At 41.8% G+C, this 13,054-nt stretch overlaps 1 protein-coding gene across 1 annotated transcript in view; it reads right to left on the reverse strand.

The window, feature by feature from the left end:
- RFX8 (regulatory factor X8) overlaps window positions 1–13,054 on the reverse strand; it is a 252,412-nt gene that overhangs the window by 177,727 nt on the left and 61,631 nt on the right. The window contains exons 7-8 of the mRNA XM_064572648.1: window positions 4,311–4,450; window positions 1,800–1,863 (exon numbers count right to left, since the gene is read on the reverse strand). The gene's annotated coding sequence lies outside the window, so the exon portion shown is untranslated. The remainder of the gene's footprint in view (window positions 1–1,799; window positions 1,864–4,310; window positions 4,451–13,054) is intronic.

Raw genomic sequence — 13,054 nt, forward strand, 5'->3', positions numbered from 1 at the left:
CACCTGGGTGGCTCAGTCAGTTGAGCGTCCGACTCTTGGTTTTGGCTCGGGTCCTGATCTCAGGGTTTTGGGATGGAGCCCTGTGTCCGGCTTCACGCTCAGCAGGGAGTCTGCTTCAGGATTCTCCCTCCCTCTACCCCTCCATTCCCCACCCCCACTCTTGCATGTGTTCTCTCTCTCAAATAAATAAATAAATCTTAAAAATTTTTTTAAAGGGTTAAAAGAATAGACGACTGCCTGGCAGCACTGAGGACCCAGTAGACAAAGCACATTTTAGTAAGTCCTAAATGTTGTGACTTCTCTTGCAGTGTGTAGGAGCCCGGGAGTAAGAGATGCGGAGGAGGATGGCAATGACCCAGGATGGGGACTGGTTTGTCAGGACTCTGGAAGCCTGGCAGGGAGGGGGTGGGGAGAGGAAACCACACATCCTTGAAATTGCAGTCCCTGAAGCAGACATTCAGGCAGACATAAACTCAATTAGTCAAACACCCTAGGAGAATAGAAGGCGAAAAGACCAAAGATCACAGTGAGGGAGAAGAGTAAGTTCATAGATGTGAGAGTCTGGAAGAAGCAAAGGGTATTAGACACAGGAGAGCTTCAGTGAACACTGCAGTAAAATGTAGTGTATATTGATACCATGTACACAGAAACAAGGATCTTTTAGCGTAGCATTCATTCATTCATTCATTCAAGTCTTTATTGAGTCTCAGGAACTATTCTAGGTGCCATAGAGAATACAAGAAGTTAGACAGTTTTCTTTAGTTTTAACTAAGATAAGACACACCCTCATGAACATTGAAGTTATAGGTCAAGATTCCACTGCTGGAGGGATAAAGCCCCAACTCCCCCCCACACAAAGCATACAAGCTCCACCCCAGTTTGGCCCCTTGCCAGTGGCATATTCCCATGGGTGTCTGCTCTTCCCCAGAGCAGCTCATTTTCACTGATCCTGTGACCATATGCAGGCACAGTTCTATGCACTTTATTCATTCTCACAATGACTTTAAGAGGTTGTCGGTACCATTATTATCCACACTGTCCAGGTGAGGTAACAAGCCCAGAGAGGTGAAGTAACTTGTTCATGTTCACAAAAGCTTATAGGTACTGGGGCCAGGATTCCAGGTCTGGCTCCAGAGCGTGTGCTCTCCACAAATACAACTGGGCCACAGTCGTCTTTCTCTGGCCCTGCACAAGTCCAAACTCTTTCATGCCTCTGTAGCTTTGGATTTTCTCCCTGTTGTCTTCCCCACAAACCCAGCGAGAAGGCTGCCATCACTGTGCAGTCTTCCATGGCCACTTCCTCAGGGTCAATCTCTACCTTCCTCCTCTATGGCCTCATCTTTCATGGGCCTCTCCTAACTCCTAGCACGTCCCTACATGTCCTCAAGGGCAGGAACTTTGATTTGTTTGTCAATAGGTCTTCTCTAGAATCTGTCACACATGAGATCACAGGCAATGCTGAATTGGATCCAAAGAAAAATATAAATCCTAAATAAGTGGAGTCAATACTGAGAGTCATAAAAGTTAGAAGAAAGAGAGGCCCGTGTAGTCTGAGGCAGCCTGGGGAAGTCTTCTGAAGGGAGTAGCCCCTGGCTAGACTGTAAGGGATGAGCAAAACCTGTACCACTGAGGATGATCAAGAGGGTGACCAGGGTGGGAAAGAGTGTGTGCACAGGCCTAGAGACTCCAGTGCACAAGGTGTCTTCAGACTTTAAACCAAACTTGCCAGAGCACAGGCTGCAGGCAAAACAACCAGGGATCAAGAGGCAAGATATTAAACTCCCAATACAAATACCTACCCCAAGATCTTAAGTTCTTCCTAAGTAAATCCAGAAAACCAGAATCCTTCTGAGTACAAGAGACCTGGAGAAAAAAAAAAAAAGATTAATCAGATTTAGAATTTTTTTATACTTTCTATTGGATAATATGAATATGGTACACAATTAACTGCTCTGAATCTGGCACTGTTTTAAATAAATCGGTATCAGCATATAGAGATTTCACTGCATTTTCTTTGCAACCAGGCCGTCTGAGTTGCTGCCATCAATCAAGGCCTGGCCTGAGATCTAAAAGGTGCCCATGTGATACCCATCATGCCAACAGCAAGCTCCTCCCCAAGCTTCTCATAGTTGTGGTACAAACAGTCCTGCCATGTGCAGGCTCCTGCCAAGAAAGGTTGGCACTGACCATGCATAAGGGATATTTCTTGAGGGGGGCATAGGGTGGATTTCTATGTGGCCTCTTTTTGGGAGGGCCTGGAAAGTATATGCCACCAGGTTTGGGTTACTGATGGAATGTCTTTGCAAACCAGACTGAATGGACTAGGAGGGTTGAGCTCTACTATCCAGATGGTACCTCCTGTCCTGTCTAGTCTTTTTTGCTCTTATTATCACCTTTCTTCTAGATGAATGAGAGGAACATAAGGAATATATAAATATTATTTTCAACAGATGTCTAAAAAAGAAAAACTCATTATTTTTCATAAGACCCCAGACCCATAGGAACTTCCTTGAGGTATGTGAGAGAGGCCCACCTGCCTGTTTATCACTAAAAGAGAATCAAATATAGGTAGTAGGGTTGTCATCATGTGAGAAAATCTTTCCTTTACTTCTACGTATTTGCCTTAGATTCTTTGCAAATAAAAATAACACATTTCATCGGCACTACTAAATCTACAAATTACCTTAATGACCTTGATCTCATTTAAACTCATTTTGCAAATGGGCAAACATTGTTCCATGAGTTTTACTGATAGCCTACGATTGCAAAGTTACTAAGTAATAGTGCCTGGCCCAAGTCTAGGACTTCAGGGTCCAACTCTGTCCCACTTCATAGCAAACACATTATAACATATTTTCACACATATTTTCAGAACATATAAATTTTTGCTGTATAATTTTTATAATTCCAATTTGGAGTTTTGTTATAACTTATAAATGTTTTCTCTTGATTCAAACTTACATTTTTATGTAATTGTATAGGGCTTGAGTTGAGTAGCAGCTGACTCATTGATATCATGTTACATTTTGCAGACTCTTAAATATTTATTTCAATTTCAATGTTTTATCCTCATGTTTAGGAGCCAATACATTTTTTTTTCAGATCTGAAATATTGTCATGGGTCCTTGAAAGGTCATGGGTCCCGAGCAACAAGCCAAGAATGCTTCATGGCAGAAAGAGCCCTGTTCTGACTGCTGTACCACTCAGCCCCTAGCACAGGGGTGTGATGTGAGCAGAAGCTTAGAAGCTGGAATATAGAGGGCAGGTAAAAGTGGCTGTCACAGATTCAGCTGGCTGGAGCAGAAAGCACAGGATCCAGTCCATCTCTGACCTTCTAGCTAGCTCCATGGAACTTCTCTGGGATAATCTGCTGCCTGAACTCTGAAACAGGCTGTGTCCTTATGTTAAACCATTCTATTAATCCACGGAGTTAAGCAGCATCTAGAAAAACTTCAATGAGCAAAGGAAGAGTTTATTCTATATGTTAGTAGAGCTCTTCCTAAAACCAATCTCACAGGATTCAGGGATACTGGTCTTGACTGACCTCATCACCAAAAACTCCCAACCCCAGGGAGAGCTGGGATTGGAGAGGAACTCAAGAGAGAGCAGAGGGAGCCCCTCCTTTTGTTGCCATGGGGACATGCAGAATCCTTCCACCAACCAAGCCTGGGATTATAGCCATTCCTACTGAACCTCCCGCTGGGTGGCCTTGCTTTGGAGGCAACATATTCCCAATAATTCTGAGTAAGTTGTTTTTGTAAAATGCATTTTAAATGCACAAGCCAGGGAAATCTAACTACTTAAAGGCATACTATCCCAGATCCTTTTAGAAAAAAAGAAAGAAATCTTCAATACTCTAAGCAGTCGCTCCCTAAATTCTCCTTTTGGGTGTCCATATTTTTGTGTTCTGCAGTTTTAATAAATTAGAACACATTAACGCAGTACTTGCTAATATTGCATCAGGAATGTAGAAAGAAAAATGAGTTGTTGTTTGTGCCATGCCACCTTTCTTCAGTATTTGAAACAAATTTGAAAATGTGGAGAACCCTGGGGATTCGGGAGAAACTCTTCACTCATCTATTCCTCTAGTTGCCATGAAGAACAACAGTTTTAAAGGCATCTTTAAATAAAGTCAGCCCTGAGCCGAAACCTCACTTCTTCAGTGAGGAAGAGTATTAAGGGGGCAAGAGACAAGTCTCTTTGCTGCTCTAAATAGCAAGTAATCTGAAGAAGACACAAGTGAACCTTGTGTTTATTCAGAAGAGACATTCATGTGGGAGATAAAAGTGGCTCTGGAGCAGTGCACCCACCAGAACTTTCCAGGGTCTCCGTTTCATGCTCAGAATCCCATTCCCGATCCTCAGAACTATGGGCTTCTGAGAGCTGGTTCTCTCTCCATGTTCACCAGGCTTCATTTACCAAATATTCTGCTTCTTTGTACCCAGTGGTCCTAGAATTAACAAGAACATGGTCTGCCCTTTCTCAGTGCTTATAAATAACTTCCTCTGACCCTTTTGTCCAACTTCTACCTCGCCACTTGCAAATTTCTCCTTGAAACTCTCATCCCCTGAGAGTCTCCTTTGTTCTGGTTACCTTAAGGAAGGTGGAGACTAGCCAATAATAATAATAATAATAATAATAATAATAATAATAATAATAAATGGACATTTATTATGCACCTATGAAACACTTAACATAGATTATCTCATTTTATCTCCTGGCAACCTTGAGATAGGTACTATTTTTACCCCAATTTAAAAGAGGGGGAAATAGTCTTAGGAAGTACAAGTGACTTGGTCACACAGTTGGCAAGTAGCAGAATAGGGGTTCAACCCAGACTGTCCAACTCCAGAGTATCCACTCATATTGTCTCTCCATCTAATCATTCATTCATTTAGCCAACCTCACTATATGCCAGGGTAGATAGCAATGATGAGGTAAAAGAGGTTTCTACCCTCATTATAATTCTTTGATTCTAGTAAGGGTAGACAGGCAAGAAATGAACAAATAAAACAGGTAATTTCTGAGATGGGGCTGTGGAGAAAATACTTCAATGAATGGAGCAGTGGTCTTCAAACTTGAGTGTGTATGAGCTCACCTGGGGGAGCTTGTTGAATCACAAATTGCTGGGCCACACTCAGAGTTTCTCATCCAGCAGGTCTGGAGTGGGGCCCGGGGAATTTGCATTCCTAACAAGCTCCCAGGTGAGGCTACTATTGCTGGTGTGGGACTACACTTGGAGAATCACTGGGATAGGGAATAACTGGGATTGGAGTGGGGAGTGGAAAAGGCTCTCTCAGGATGTGTGGCATTTGAGTTGAGACCTGAATGACGAAATGAGTAAGCCACCAGAAGATACAAAGAAGCAAAGGGTACCAAAAGGGCAAAGTCCTCAAGGTAGAAATGAACTCTGGGTATTGGAAGGACAAAACAAAGATCTGCTGGGTGTTGAATGAGGGAAAGAAGAGAGACAGACAAGGCCAGCTTAGACCCAACACAGTTATTTCTTTTCCTCTTGCTCCGGTAGATGATTTTTTTTTTTTAAAGATTTTATTTATTTATTCATGAGAGACAGAGAGAGAGAGAGACAGAGGCAGAAGGAGAAGCAGGTTCCCCGTGGAGCAGTGAGCCCTATGCGGGACTTGATCCCAGGACCCTGGGATCATGACCTGAGCCGAAGGCAGACGCTTAACCAACTGAGCCACCCAGGCATCCCTAGATGATGTTGTTTTAACATGAAAATTAGAATGTCTTTAACCAACAAATAGTGACAATTGGTTGACTTAAAAAATAAAGATCCAATATTAGATTACTTTAAATGGCACCTCCTGTGACACATTTAAAATATGACTTCAGTTGCTCTTCACTCCAATGCCATTTTCAATTGTAATTTTTCAAGCAAAAATAATCTATTGTGTTACACACAATGTACACTGTGTTGTATCTTATTTAATTATATATCTTTTATCTGGGCAATCTGTCAAATCTGCAAGTTGTTGCAAAAATTACAGACAGGATCCATGCCTTTTCTTTCCTCATTCTTCTACCTTAGTGCTTTTCAAATACAAATATGCCTAAAACTGAACCATATAACAGGCTCCCTGGAAGGGGAAATGTGTTAAGGAGACTGATCTAGGTATATCTCTTGTTCTTGCCAGAGTCCCTTGTCCACCCTGGTCCCTGTGGTGGAGGAGTGCCAAGCTGAGACAGTATGAGGTCTAGGCTTCTGTTGGATTCTCAGCCAGGGTAAGAATCTGTTGCAGGAAAATTGGCTCCTCTCTTTCTCTCAGCAGACACACTTGGGCCTGCTTTTGCAGCAAGGTCTTTACTATCTTCCTTTGCTTTGGATCTGTTCTGATGAAGCAGTGATGTTCTGCATGACTGATAAAGACAGCCTATTCATCTCATTTCTTAAAACACATAGGAGCAATCAAGCATTCTGAGTTTCCTAAACATTGTACAGTTGATGCCTGGAGCATCCAGAAATTGCTGTTGGTGGGTGTTATGGGGGAAATTATGTCCTCCAAAATTCATATGTTGAAGTCCTAACCCCTAGAATCTCAGAATGTGACTGTATTTAGATACAGGGTCTTTAAAGAGAGAATTAAGGCTAAATGAGGCCAGTGGGGTGGGCCCTATTCCAATATTCCCCTTCATAAGAAGGGGAGATTAGGAAACAGACTTCACAGACAGAGAGATGACCATCTGCAAGCCAAGGAGACTGGCCTCAGAAGAAACCAACCCGGCTGACATCTTGCTATTAGAGTTCTGATCTCAAGAACTATGAGGAAATAAATTGTTGTTTAAGCCACCCAGTCTGTGGTTCTTTGTTATGGTAGCCCTAGCACATTAATATAGTTGAGTGTTTGGATGGCAGCTGGCCCCATCTAAGCCACTAAGAATTTGGAGAGTCGGCTCTTCTGAGAACCACCACTATGTGTTTATAGAGATTCTTATAGAAACTTTGTTATACTTTTAATTCCATGCTTTAAAAATTCTTCCTCTCTATAAAAATTAAGAAAATCAGGTCCCTTGGGGTGCCTGGATGGCTCAGTTGGTAGAACATGTGATTCCTGATCTCAGGGTCATAAGTTCAAGTCCCACATCAGATGTGGAGCCTACTTAAGAAGAAGGAGGAGGAGGAGGAGCAGAGGAGGAGGGGGGAGGGGAAGGAGAAGGGGAAGAAGATTTGGAGGGGGGGAGGGATGAGGAAAGGGAGGAGGAGGGGGAGGAGGGGGAGAAAGAAGAAGAAGAAAACCAGGGCCCTCTTCTGAGCATATCTTGAAGATTTCAGTTCAGCAGGAAACCTGTGGGCCAGAGGTTAGAGGGAGGAAACAGTTCTTCTAGTCTTCCCCTCCCTGAGACAGTGGGGCTCTCCTGCCTTCTGCTACAACTTTTGGTGCCTGTCTAAGATAGCACTATCCTTTGACATCTGTTTTACTGACTCTGGTCTGGTCAGCAGACAGGGCGGGCATTTCTGGGTTGCTGCTTCTGCTGCACATTTGGCTGAAATATACCCTGACCCAGATTAGCCCACTTAGATAGTTTGGAAGAAAGGTTTGGGAAGTTCTGAGGAGTGCCTTTGCCTCTGAGGTTCAAGGAGTGTGGAGAATGAATAGCCCTTCTAATATGCCAACAATGACCAAGTGTTGAGTATCCACAAAAGGGGAGCCAGGGTATATAGGGAACACTAAAGTTAGTTCTAGAAGTCCTGCTATTGTCCTGTTCTAGAATAACTTCCTATCTGGATAAGATACTTTTGGTTTCAGGTGACAGAAAACGAACTCAAACTAGCTTAAAACAGAAAAAGGGAGGGTGTAGATTTGGGTCTGTTTAACTGGGATATTCAAAACCTGATGGTTTCAGGTACAGCTTGATCCTGGGCTCAAATTCTGTTATCAGTAAGTGTCTCTCTCTTGTTAACCTGAGACTCTGCTTTCCTGTGTTTGGATCTATTCTTAGGCAAGCAATCCTAGTGTGTTGGCAGAGATGTCTACACATTTATCAGCCTTAGAGGCAGTGATGCCAAAGAAAAGAACATCACTCTTTTCCCAGAGTTACAGCAAAATTCTAGGCAAAACCCCTGAATGGTCCAGCTTGGGTCACCTGTTAATTTCTAAACCAATCACTGTAGCCAGGATGGTAGAGTATTCTGGGTCATGTGCCCACCTCTGGGACTGAGATACGAGGTAGGGGGGTGGTGGTGGTTGGCCCCATGTGAGCCACTAAGAATTTGGAAAGTTGGTTCCTCAGAGAGGTGCCAGGAAGAAAAAAAGTAAACACATAAAATATTAATCTTGTATTACAGTAGGCTGGCTTATAAAAGATGCTCAAAACTGGCTGGCTTATATAAAGTGCTTAAATGACAAATTAATAAAAAGGAAAAGTACTGTGTCAAAAATTTGGAGGACGGTGGAAAAGAGAATGGAATGGAAAGAGGATGAAGTTCAAAATTATACATAGAAGTTATAAGAGAGGCAGATTTCAGCTCAATGCAAGGAAAAACCCTACTAGAAGTGAGGACAACAAAGGGAGATGCTTCACAAAGTGGTCATCTCCCCTTTCCTAGATGAGCTCTAGTGGGGATGAATGGCCATCCACCAGGGATGCAGAAAAGGGGGTTCTAAGTCATGTGGGTTGGATTGATCCCAAACCCACTAACCTCTAACCTCTAGAGTTCCGACGATTCCCAAACTCCTCTAACCTCACGCTCCTATGATTCCCAAACTACTTATTTCCACATTAGGAAACCCTGAAGCAGCAAAGAAAGTGCAGACCAGAGGGGGGCACAGTGGGCAGCTCTGAGCTTTTTTTTTTTAAGTTAACATTTACTGAAGCCTTACTGTGTGCCAAGTACAGTCGAGGTGCTTGCATCCCTTGTCCCACTTAATCCCCAGGATAACCCTTGAAATAAGTTTTAGTGACCCCCCCATTTAATGAATAAGGAAATTGGGGTATAGAGAGGTTGAGTAACTTGTCAAGAATGACACAGTAAATAGCAGAGCTGGGACCTGAATCCAGGCCACTTGTAATTTAAAGCAAAACTCTTAACCCCTTTGCTCTTGGGGGACAGGCAGGCTGGCTTCTTTCTAGGGTGTCATTGTACACCTCCCTCTGCTCACCTACCCCCTCTGCCTGCTCAGGATCAAGGTTGATCGGGTCCAGATGGTAGCAGGTACATCTAATGAGATATGAGGGTATTACTCACAAGAAGCCCGGAGTGGCTGGGAGAGAATCCCAGACTCACATTCCTGCACTTGAGATGTCAAGAGCAAATGTTATGGCCATGCATTAGAAACAAACACAACAACAAAGCCAGGGTTATCCTTGAACCCTTTCCAACTCCAGTCCATCCAACTGCTTCAGTCAATGCATGAGTTAGGTAAGCCAGGTAGGCCCCTGTAATGGCTCCTATCTTCCCTCTGGGTTTTTAGAACGAATAATTTAGTTTTTTAAAGTTTTCAATTTTTTTATCCCTTTAAAAAATTGATTTCATTGTATGCTTAAAAAGCTATCAGGAAGGAAGTGCAATTATTTACTATTTTCATTTACCTATTTGCTTATCAAGCAAATATTTATTTAGCACATACTATGCACAAAATCTTGGGTTTTGCAGCAAAGATGAATATTTATTTCACTTAGGAGTTGAAAATGCGTGTTTCCTAGAATAACTAATAAAGGAATCCATAGTCAAAAGCCATACCGTTTACCTTAAGGATCCCTGGTGGCCATAAGTAATTGAACCACCAGAATTCATGTTAAAAGCTGCAGTAGATGCCCTGCCAGGTTTTGAAAGGGACTTCTCTGGGAATATTCAGCATGGGAACTTTACAGCTGGTTCCTCAAACTGCAGACAGATATTATGAGTCTTGCGCCTGCCGTCAGGCCTCATGATACTTTAGGTTCCTATTAGGTTCTTTAACACACATATTCATATATGTTGCTAGCTTATGCTAGAGCAACATAGAATAAGCAAGACATCCTCCTGTCTTCAAAACTAAACCAGCCCCTGTCCAGCCTTTTTCTAGAGAGTGCAGGGAGGAGCCTCTCAGACAGAGAGAAGCAGCTGACCAGGACTGCTCAAATCTGCCCTGGGCCCCTCACTCTGTTCTCACTGCCGACTGTGCCCAAGCCGAGTCATGCCTCTAGCCCCAGTGTCAATACAGTCCTTTCTCTTTGTGGCCCTGGGATTACTGACACAGCCAAACTCTAAAAATATCACTTCAAACACTTACTAGTAAGAGAGACTAAGAAGTAAATGCAAGAAGATAGAGCAAATAAAAAGCATAAACACATCCAAGCTTTTAGAGAACCACATCCAGTCTTACAGCATAACTACTCATGGACCAGGTTCATAAGCTCTGTCCCAATTGTTCTCAATCCTGAATGCACACTGGAAGCACCTAGAGAATTGTGTGTGTGTGTGTGTGTGTGTGTGTTTGATATGTTTCCTGGGCCTTACTCTCCAGTGGTTTTGGAACTTGGCTGGCTATCCTACAGATGGCTAAACCACATTCCCTAAGACTCTGATTTGCTTGTTCAGAGGTGTAACCTAGGCATAGGTATTTTTAAAAGCTTCCAGGTAACCTAGTGTCCTGCCAGGTAGGGAACCATTGCCCTAGACCACATGAAACAGAAGGAACCTGGACACTATTTAATAAGCTTCCCAGTTATACCTGACTGTACTTCTAAAGATGGTGCTATAGTACCTCCTAACCCTCATGCTCTTCCACAATGTGTCCTTGACAATGCAGTCCTTTAAAGAGGGAGTCTATAACATCGTATTCAATAGTGAAAAACTAAGAGTTTTCCCCCTAAGATTAGGAACAAGACAAGGATGTCCACTCTCACCACTTTTATTCAACATAGAACTGGAAGTCCTAGCAATCAGACAAGAAAAAGGAATAAAAGGAATCCACATCAGGAAGGAAGAAGTAAAACTGTCACTCTTTGCAGACAACATGATACTCTATATAGATACTCTATATGATACTCTATATAGAAGAAGTAAAACTGTCACTCTTTGCAGACAACATGGTACCTTAGAGGGCACCTGGGTGGCTCAGTCAGTTAAGCGTCTGCCTTTGGCTCAGGTCATGATCCCAGGTCCTGGGATCAAGCCCCGCGTCAGGCTCCCTGCTTGGCGGGAAGTCTGATTCTTCCTCTCCCTCTGCCTGCTGCTCTCCTTGCTTGTGTGCTCTCTCTCTCTGTCAAATAAATAAATAAAATCTTTAAAAAAGAAAAGAAAAGAAAGCTCTATAGACTCTACCAAAAACTACTAGAACTGAAATATGAATTCAGTAAGGTCACAAGATACAAAAATCAATGTATAGAAATATGTGCATTTCTATACACTAATAATAAAGCAACAGAAAGAGAAATTAAGAAAGCAATCCCATTTACAGTTGCACCAAAAGTAATAAAGTACCTAGGGATAAACTTAACCAAGGAGGTGAAAGACCTATACTCTGAAAACTATAAAACACTGATGAAAGAAATTGAAGATGACACAAATAGAAAGATATTACACGCTCATGGATTAGAAGAACAAATATTGTTAAAATGTTCATACTATCCAAAGCAATCCATAAATTTAATGCAATCCTTATCAAAATACCAACAGCATTTTTCACAGAACTAGAACAAATAATCCTAAAACTTGTATGGAACCATAAAAGATCCCCAATAGCCAAAACAATCTTGAAAAAGAAAGACAAAACTGGAGGTATCACAGTAGTAATCACAACAGTATGGCACTGGCACAGAAATAGACACATAGATCAATAGAACAGGATAGAAAGCCCAGAAACAAACCCACGATTATAATGATCAATTAATCTTTGACAAAGGATGCAAGAATATGCAATGGGAAAAAGTTTCTTCAACAAATGGTGTTGGGGAAAACTGGACAGCAACATGCAGAAGAATGAAACTGGACCACTTTCTTATACCATACACAAAAATAAACTCAAAATGGATTAAAGACCTAAACGTGAGACCTGAAATCATAAAAACCCTAGAAGAGAGCACAGGCAGTAATTTCTCTGACATCAGCCATAGCAACATTTTTCTAGATATGTCTCCTATGGCAAGGGAAAGAAAAGCGAAAATAAACTACTGGGATGACATCAAAATAGAAGGCTTCTGCGCAGTGAAGGAAACAATCAACAAAACTAAAAGGCAACCTACTGAATGGGAGAAGATTTTTGCAAATGACATATCTGGTACAGGGTTAATACCCAAAGTGTATAAAGAACTTATGTAACTCAACCCCCCCCCCCCCAAGTAATCCAATTACAAAATGGGCAGAAGACATGAACAGACATTTCTCTAAAGAAGACATCCGGATGGCCAACAGACACATGAAAAGACACTCAACATCACTCATCATCAGGAAAATGCAAATCAAAACTACAATGAGATATCACCTCATACCTGTCAGAATGGCTAAAATAAAAAACACAAGAAACAACAAGTGTTGGTGAGGATGTGGAGAAAAAGGAACATTTGTGCACTGTTGGTGGGAATACAAACTGGCACAGCTACTGTGGAAAATGGTATGGAGGTTCCTCAAAAAGTTAAAAATAGAACTACCCTAAAAATAGATTACTATGATCCAGTAAAGACATTACTGGGTATGCACTCAAAAAATACAAAACCACTAATTGGAAAGAATATATATACCCCTTTGTTTACAGCAGCATTATTTACAATAGCCAAACTATGCAGCCCAAGTGTCCACTGATACCTGAATATATAAAGAAGATGTTATGTGTGTGTATATATATATACACACATATATAATGAAATAGTATTTAACCATAAAAAAGAATGAAATCTTGCCATTTGCAAAAACATGGATGGAGCTAGAGAGTAAAATAAGTGAAGTAAGTCAGTCAGAGAAAGACAAATACTGTATGATTTTATTCATATGTGAAATTTAAGAAACAAAACAAATAAGCAAAGGGGAAAAAAAAGAGAGACAGAGAGACAAACCAAGAAATAAACTCTTAACTATAGAGAACAAACTGATGGTTACCAGAGGGGAGGCAGG

Source organism: Mirounga angustirostris, unplaced genomic scaffold, assembly GCF_029215605.1.
Source record: "Mirounga angustirostris isolate CCGP_5_RB_7025 unplaced genomic scaffold, mMirAng1.0.hap1 SCAF_10, whole genome shotgun sequence".
In the NCBI taxonomy this organism is placed as follows: Eukaryota; Metazoa; Chordata; class Mammalia; order Carnivora; family Phocidae; genus Mirounga; species Mirounga angustirostris.